Source organism: Sapajus apella, unplaced genomic scaffold (assembly GCF_009761245.1).
Source record: "Sapajus apella isolate SASKATOON/1434 unplaced genomic scaffold, GSC_monkey_1.0 scaffold22, whole genome shotgun sequence".
Taxonomy (NCBI): domain Eukaryota; kingdom Metazoa; phylum Chordata; class Mammalia; order Primates; family Cebidae; genus Sapajus; species Sapajus apella.
In genome coordinates, this window is record NW_022436962.1 from 11048026 (window position 1) to 11057389 (window position 9364).

At 40.1% G+C, this 9364-nt stretch overlaps 1 long non-coding RNA gene across 1 annotated transcript; it reads right to left on the minus strand.

Moving 5' to 3' along the window:
- Nucleotides 1-3476: 3476 nt before the first annotated feature.
- On the minus strand, nucleotides 3477-4209 carry LOC116558845. The gene is made up of 2 exons (XR_004272190.1): nucleotides 3946-4209; nucleotides 3477-3511 (listed from the first exon to the last, which is right to left on the minus strand). It is a non-coding gene; the product is annotated as an uncharacterized LOC116558845 (long non-coding RNA).
- Nucleotides 4210-9364: the final 5155 nt, after the last annotated feature.

Here is a 9364-nt window from a genome sequence, read left to right on the forward strand (position 1 = left end):
TTATCCTGCTTTATTTTTTTTTTGTAGACTTATCTTCTTTTATTACAACTAATTAAATAATTAAGTTCCTTATTGTCTCTCTCCCTCCATGAAGTCGGGGATTTTTGTCTTATCTTCACCAATATCTAAACTGTCCCTGGAACAAAGAGATTCTTAATAAATAAATCAAATGAATGAGTGAGCTAAACACCACTAAGAGTGTTACCGCAAGGGGAAATTTCTGCCATAATTCTCTACCAAGTTACATAGTGCATCTTTAACTTGTCGTAAACTTACTGCAGGTTTCAAGGCTGCTCCTTGTTCTAATATACCAACTGTCTTAGTCTGTTGGTATATATAGTTGGGAAGCTATAACAAAAACTCCATAGACTGGGCAGTCTCAATAAGCATTTAAGCTGGGTGCAGTGGTACCTGCCTATAGTCCCAGATACTCGGGACGCTGAGGCAGGAGGCATGCTTGAGCCATGAGTTTGAGGCCAGCCCGGGAAATATGGCAAGAACCTGTCTCTTAAAAACATTATTTAATTTCTAAAAACCAAGCATTTATTTCTTATAGTTCTGGTGGGTAGAGAGTCCAAGATCAAGGCAACTGCAAATTCAGTGTCTGGTGAGGCTCACTTTATCTAGTTAATAGGCTTCAATCTCTTTGTATCCTCACATCAGAGAAAAGGAGTAAGGGAGCTGTTGGGGGTCTCTTTTCTCCCATTCATAAGGGCTCTGCTGTCATCATAGATCCTATAAATTTTCAACATATAAATCTGGAAGGATACAAACATTCAGTCCATTGAACTAAGACTGAATTTAATAAGCACATCTGCTTAAATGATATCATACTTGATCTCATATGCCTTTCTCACCTTTGTTTTTATCTATATTCCATTAACCCAGAATGGGTTAATTAACTCGGAATTCACTCAACCAAGATGCTCTAGTCCAAAATGATGTCTCTCTTTAGGAAAAAATACAAATGAATGTAAAAATTACCTGCAATAACCTCTACCTAGTAGTATACTTAAGCTTCTTTGTATATTATTTCACATTTGCATGTACATCTTGAGATTATATTGATTGCACATATTGAATCCTGCTTTTTTTCACCAAATGACAAACATTTCTATCATCATTGCAACAGTACATAACCTATAGTAATTGACATTTCATGTGTTGCTTGCCTGTTAACTCTATCGCATTCATTTACTTGCTTATTTACTGTTCACACATTCTTATCCACTTACATGTACCATACCTTGTGCTTATGTGTGTTTTCTTTCCCATGTTAAATTACCTTCTGTTGAATAGACATTTCTTTAAAATCTCCCCAAATCTCTGAGTATAAGCAAATGAGAAATGTTCAGTAATCAAGTAAGCATGTCAATCATTTGAGAAATGAATTTGTGAAAATTTCATTTACCCTCATCTTTTTGGAAATACTCTTTTACATCAGAGTATACCTCAAGTTGTGTGCACTGACGACTGACCACATTTTAGTAGGTAGAAAGTCCTTAAAAATTTTGTTTCAACTTTCCCTTTTAAGATTGGAATTTGGACCACAGTGTTCCACTGGAACAAAGTGAATCATCTGAGTCAAAATACGGTAGACGAGATGTGAGTTAGAATCTGTGCCAAGCGTTAAGACCTGTGCACCCAGCTTCTGGGACAGAGTAAAGAGGCAGGCTCAAAGACATAGCTGTGTTTTGGACATGAGAGTGTTTGGAGAAATACAGGTAACAGGTGATGCTGGGAAGTCCAATGAAATGAAAGGAGAATGATGATGAAGAATCTGGTGGCAGTAATAACTGAGGAGCAAATGAGCTGGAGGGCCTCATCAGGAGGTCTGTCCATTGGTGGATGGACACCATTCCTGGCCTTAAAAAGAAAGCCTCCTGTATGACTGGGGAAACACTTGTACCAAATCCACTACTGTAGCTCATTCTAGACTGTATTAGAAGAGGAGGACAGTTTTCTGAAGCTGACCCCTCCAAGATGACCCCTCCAAAAAAAGTTCCTATTTCTGCCCCTGCTACCACCATGGTTTAGAAAAAGAGACTCAAAAAAACACTTTTTGTGTTATGAGTGACCTGTACATTTTCTAGAATGGAATGAGGCTCCTTATTTCTTTATTTAGTAGTACAACTCTGAGAACACTTTTTCTTTGGACAAAATTAAAAAGGGAAAAGGTCAAGTTACTTATTAATCTCTCTCTTATCTATTCAATGTCTCCATTTACGCCATACTTTCTTATGCCCTGCATGGCAGCCATCATAGAGGACAATAACCACTTCCGATGACATTGTCTAATTTATATGGAATGCTAGCATCATGATTATCAGTCTATAAAGTCTGGGTAATTCAATTGTCGACCATACTGTTAACTAAATGAAAACATCCTGTTATTTCAGTGTCCTTCCTTGACAAAGTACCATAAAGCTGAAGAACGTATCAAATAAAATGTTGGGTTGGAAAGGAGCCAATTGATTTCAACAGAATAAGATCTGAGCTTCATAAAGTCTTTGAAGTGACTTCACAGAGATGCAGACATGTGCACTTGAAGATGCTGCAGCTTCCCCAGGACCTAGCAAATTGCCTCCCTCTTTGTGTACATCACTGTGAAATCCCCACCCTTCTGCCTCTTGCTAAAAGCACACACTATCTACTCAGGGGAAAAGACTGCATTTAGGATATAGAAAATAGTTTGGATTACTTAAAGGAATAATATGTTGCCTGGAATTTCTGGTTTACAAGTTGGTTGTTTTTCTTTTTTTAAATATTTATAATTTGGAATCAGCTCATTAAGGAGAGCTTTATATATGACTACTGCTCATGTCTGTGTAATTCTGTTTAACAGTTGCTTTAAAGATGAATTCTGCCACATTTACTTTGACAGTGATATAAGGAGTGAGATAGACATGAACTTGAATTTCCATTTAAAATCCTGCAAGACAGGAAAAAAAACCCAGCATAAGCAAAATCAATTGATAAAGTGCAAGAAAAAAATGCGACTTACATCACAAAGGGTCATTGCTTTATTATTTAGAGAGTACTTAAAAATTCAAAGACCAAACTTCTCTATACCCCACAAAAATGGGCAAAACACATATAGCCAGGTCACCAAGAAAAGAAGGGCAAGCAGGCAGTGTAAAGATATACAGTAGGACTTTTAGTTAGCTGGATCTTTAGCAAATTTTTTTTATTTCTTGGGATTTTGAAGAAGTATCTTTTAAAAGAGGACTAAAAACAAAGTGGGAATTGGCCTTTTTTAGAATTAAAATTTCTCATCACAAGAAAAAAAATCCCATGTTCTTTATTTTCCAGAATGGAGTAGGTCATTGGCAATTTGGTTAATAAATATGCAATCCCTGTGACTTCTGTTTTGGAGACAGTCTTGCCCTGGGGCTGGAGGGCAGTGGCTCAGTCTAGGCTCACTGCAACTTCACTTGTGACTTTTTAATTGCAAGAAAGCCAAATTTTTTTTTTTCGATTACATCAGTTGTAATGGGAAATATTGTATATACTGTTGTTGTACTGGATCGAGCGTAGAAAGTTAGCACCAAGACAAAAGTATGCCAGATTGCAGGGTCATTTATTATGCCAGCGACCACAGAGGACTCAAGGCTCTCCAACCTATGGCATCATAAGGAGGGTACCAAGACTTTTGATACCCGAAAAACCACCTTGGGAGTGGGGGTGAGGAGCGGGGATGGGGATGAAAAGGTTTCAGACATTCCAACGGCCAGGGGATTCTGTAATTCACCTCCTGGGCGGAGACGAGGGTGGGGGTCTCCGGACATTCCAAGGGCCAGGGGACTTTTGTCATTCTGTTTGTTACTTCAGTGGTTTACAGAAGTCAAGATAAGCATTTGTTTACACACAGATCTTAGTTATCCTGGGCTGCTTATTTTAGTTATTACCGGTAAGCAAAGGCTAGCAATTCTGGCACAATATCACACTGTAAGTAAAATACTATACTGCCTAACTTGTATTATTAAGCCCTTCTGCTGACCTTTGACTTTACATTTTCATCTGAAAAGCTATGTGATAGGAGTTATTAAGAAATTATTTTAGGCAGATAGAGAGGAAAAGCAGTCTTTGGAACCTTTTTGTTTCTTTTAAAGCAGCTCCAGAAATGTTTCTTGTCTAGCTGGAAAGCCCTGGCTCTTAACACTGGGCCAGCAACCTTTAATGTGCAAATGCAAGCCTTTAAAAACTAGGCCACCCCAGAGACTCAACAAGAAAAGAAAACTACAGGCCAATATCTATGATGAACATAGATGCAAAAATCTTCAATAAAATACTGACAAGCCGATTGCAACAGCACATCAAAAAGCTTATCCACCATGATCAAGTAGGCTTCATCCCGGGGATGCAAGGCTGGTTCAACATACGCAAGTCTATAAACGTAATTCACCACATAAACAGAACCAAAGACAAAAACCACATGATTATCTCAATTGATGCAGAGAAGGCCTTTGACAAAATTCAACAGCCCTTTATGCTAAAAACACTCAATAAGCTAGGAATCAATGGAAAGTATCTCAAAATAATAAAAGCTATTTATGACAAACCAACAGCCAGTATAATACTGAATGGGCAAAAACTGGAAGCATTCCCCTTGAAATGTGGCACCAGACAAGGATGCCCTCTCTCACCACTGCTATTCAATATAGTATTAGAAGTTCTAGCCAGAGCAATCAGGCAAGAAAAAGAAATAAAGGGCATTCAAATAGGAAAGGAGGAAGTCAAATTGTCTCTATTTGCAGACGACATGATTGTATATCTAGAAGACCCCATCGTCTCAGCCCCAAACCTCCTGAAACTGATAAGCAAGTTCAGCAAAGTCTCAGGATACAAAATCAATGTGCAAAAATCACATGCATTCCTATACACCAGTAACAGACTTAAAGAGAGCCAAATCAAGAACAAACTTCCATTCACAATTGCCACAAAGAGAATAAAATACCTAGGAATACAACTAACAAGGAATGTAAAGGACCTCTTCAAGGAGAACTATAAGCCACTGCTCAACGAAATAAGAGAGGACACAAACAGATGGAGAAACATCCCATGTTCATGGTTAGGAAGAATCAATATCGTGAAAATGGCCATACTGCCCAAAGTAATTTACAGATTCAATGCTATCCCCATCAAGCTACCAATGACCTTCTTTGCAGAACTGGAAAAAACCACCTTAAACTTCATATGGAACCAAAAGAGAGCCCGCATAGCCAAGTCAATTCTAAGCAAAAAGAACAAAGCGGGGGGCATCACACTACCAGACTTCAAACTATACTACAAGGCTACAGTAATCAAAACAGCATGGTACTGGTACCAAAACAGAGATATAGACCAATGGAACAGAACAGAGGTCTCGGAGGCAACACAACCTTTCTACAACCATCTGATCTTTGACAAACCAGACAAAAACAAGCAATGGGGAAAGGATTCCCTGTTCAATAAATGGTGTTGGGAAAGCTGGCTAGCCATGTGCAGAAAGCAGAAACTGGACCCCTTCCTGACACCTTACACTAAAATTAACTCCAGATGGATTAAAGACTTAAACATAAGACCTAACACCATAAAAACCCTAGAAGAAAATCTAGGCAAAACCATTCAGGACGTAGGTGTAGGCAAGGACTTCATGACCAAAACACCAAAAGCATTGACAACAAAAGCCAAAATAGACAAATGGGACCTAATCAAACTCCACAGCTTCTGCACAGCAAAAGAAACAATCATTAGAGTGAATCGGCAACCAACAGATTGGGAAAAAATTTTTGCAGTTTACCCATCTGACAAAGGGCTGATATCCAAAATTTACAAAGGACTAAAGCAGATTTACAAGAAAAAAACTAACAAGCCCATTCAAAAGTGGGCAAAGGATATGAACAGACACTTCTCAAAAGAAGACATACGTGAGGCCAACAAACATATGAAAAAATGCTCATCATCACTGGTCATCAGAGAAATGCAAATCAAAACTACACTGAGATACCATCTCACGCCGGTTAGAATGGCAATCATTAAAAAATCTGGAGACAACAGATGCTGGAGAGGATGTGGAGAAATAGGAACACTTTTGCACTGTTGGTGGGAGTGTAAATTGGTTCAACCATTGTGGAAGACAGTGTGGCGATTCCTCAAGGACCTAGAAATAGAAATTCCATTTGACCCAGCAATCCCATTACTGGGTATATATCCAAAGGATTACAAATCGTTCTACTATAAGGACACATGTACACGAATGTTCATTGCAGCACTGTTTACAATAGCAAAGACCTGGAACCAACCCAAATGCCCATCGACGATAGACTGGATAGGGAAAATGTGGCACATATACACCATGGAATATTATGCAGCCATAAAAAACGATGAGTTTGGGTCCTTTGTGGGGACATGGATGAACCTGGAAACCATCATTCTCAGCAAACTGACAGAGGAGCAGAAAATCAAACACCGCATGTTCTCACTCATAGGCGGGTGTTGAACGATGTGAGCACATGGACACAGGGAGGGGAGCACTACACACTGGGGTCAGTTGGGGGGAAATAGGGGAGGGATGGTGGGGGGTGGGAAGCTGGGGAGAGATAGCAAGGGGAGAAATGCCAGATGTAGGAGATGGGGAGGAAGGCAGCAAATCACACTGCCACGTGTGTTCCTATGCAACAATTTTGCATGTTCTTCACATGTACCCCAAAACCTAAAATGCAATAAAATAAATAAATGGGAAAAAAAAAAAAAAGAAACTAGGCCACCCAACATGGTGATTCCCACTGCTGTCCAACGTGTGTCTGGCAACACGGCTGCCCCCACATATCTCCACGTGTGTAGAACATCATGGTGCCCTACATTTGCATATTAAAGGGCTAGGATGGGAGGGCCAGTTTTTCATGGGCTATGTGAATGACATGCCTAGTCAAACCAATCACCTGAGCCCCATTCAAATGAGACACTGACACCACCAGCCTCTACACATACCTGGCTGGTTTCCGCCTCACTTGGGGTCACCTCTCTTGGCTCTCATGCCTCCTCCCTCTGTCTCTTTACAGGGGAGCTTCTTCCTTTTTTCTCCCTTCTTTCTTACCTATTAAATTCTCAGCTCCTTATCACCACTTCATGTGTGTCTGTGTTGTTTTTCCAATTTGACATGAAACGAAGAACCTGGTGTTCCTCTACTTCTCAGGGCCAAATCATTTTGTTGCAAGGGCCTGGAAACGAAATTCATTCATCAGACTGGTGACTATGGAGTGGATCTCAACTTTAAAATCTGTCCTTTAATCTCAAAGCTCTCTTCCAGCTACACTGTTGCCAAACTTCCTCTTTCTATCTGTAGTCTCTTACTCTCTCTGTGTGTGTCTAATGTGCAGGAATCTTTACAGATCAGGGACACAGGTCTGCTGGAAAAGAATCGCAGCAGGCAGTAGTAACTCAATAAACGTCTCTGTTTCTATGGTTTCTCAGGTGAGCACATGTTATTTCTAAGCCACCTACTGGAAATAAAAATCCTCTTCATGAGACACATTGCAGCTTCACAACTTTTCCATTTTGCACTTTTCTACTGCTACTTCTGTGGACGGGAAAGCTCTGGTTTTAACAGTTAAGAGTAAGATGTCTTCTGTAGCCAAATTTTAGTCTCGATATTGTCCCACTGGCAGGAAAATGGCCATTCAATTCCTATATTCATTTAAGGTATCTATTCTGTCTCCCATTAAGACAGTACTTAATTAGTGAGGGGGTTTTCCTAATTTTTTTTTTCCACCCCTCAGCCCTGTTCAAGTTAGTGAGGGCATTTTAAGTCCGGAAGTTAACCGGAACCATTTTTCAATGGGTAAATGCTTTAGCACCTGCTATAATAGCAGGATATGAGCTCAATCTAGCATGACCCCTCCCTTAAAGGAGCCTTGCCCAATTATGTGATTTTTCTTGCTATCCATTTAGGAAGACACACAGGCCACAAAAGTCTAGGAGGTCAAAGGGAAATAAAAGGCAGAGGACTAAGACAGCTGGGGGATGGCGCGACTAAGGCCCAAAAGTTTAGTTCCTCTAGTGCCATCGATTGGAGGGTCACGCGTGCGGTCATGGGTGGTACATTTAAATGCGTGCCAGGAATCCAGGAACCCCAGAGAGAATATAGCTGGGGGGGATGCCCTCTGCTATTTTGTCTACATCTGGATCACATACCGAAAGGAAGGAGACTAAAAGGATGCTTTTGTTCTCATTTCTCTTTCTAGATGGGTAACAAACTGTCTTTTAACATGCACTCCCCTGGAGTGTATTTTAAAGCCCTGGGACTCCTTCAACCCTGAAACTTCGAAGAAAAAATGGCTTATTTTCTTTTGCACAAGGGAATGGCCTTTTTAATTCCCCCAAATTAAAGAAACAAGTTCCAGGGGAACCATCTGAGGGTCCCCCTTATCTGGGGCCCCTTCAAGTTCCTTTCTCATTGCAGAACCTTAGACAAATAAAAGGAGTCTTAGGCTGATTTTCTGACAACGCTGAAAGGTATACAGAAGCTTAAAATTTAACTCAGGTATTTGACCTCTCATAGAGGAATGTTATGCTGCTCCTAAGCCAAACCCTAACTATAGCCAAAACAGGCATCTCTGCAAGTAGAAGAGAATTTTGGAGATGAGCAATGTGTCTCCTCTAGTAAGCCAAAAGGGGAACAAGAAATAAGGAAGGCAAAGAAATAGGGGAAACACCATTCCCAATAGGAAGAGCTAATAGCTCTTGACAACCCTAACTGGAACGCCTTTCTAAGGCGTTGTTTCTTCTTTTGCAGTTTAAAATGGATTCTATCTCTTTTATAATGTTCTTCCAACCTGGGAAAGGTTAATTTTCTACACCTTAAAATGCTTTGCTTAGAGTTGAGCTGGGGGAAGGAAACTCAGAAGCCTGATAGGCTAGCAAAAGGGTAAAAATTTCTTACCAGTTGGGCTTTTGGCTTCTCTCTCCCTGTGCAAACCAGTAAAAGGGGTAATAAAGATCACAGTTTATATTCTCTGTAAATTTATAATTAATGAAAAAGGATTTGTGAGGTTGGTCTTAAGCTGTAGACAATCTGATGTGCTTTACATGTCTTTCTGGATGGTTCCGTCAAAGAAAGGATATCTTAGGTTAGGATTCAGGCCCAGGACCTCATAAGCCTGCTGTTAAAGCCAGCCCAACAAAATGGTCAGTAACAAACTTGGCTACAGACCTCCATCTTGTTTAATGTCCTTGGGAACATCACCTGTAAGCTCGTGGCAATACTTTGTTTCATTTTACAATGGTGGCTGTCTTCTTGTGCTAAGTCAGTTACTGGGTGAGGGTTACCAAGTCAGATAAACCAGTTTGTCAATCAGGGTGGTGCCAACTAATCCATCAAGAG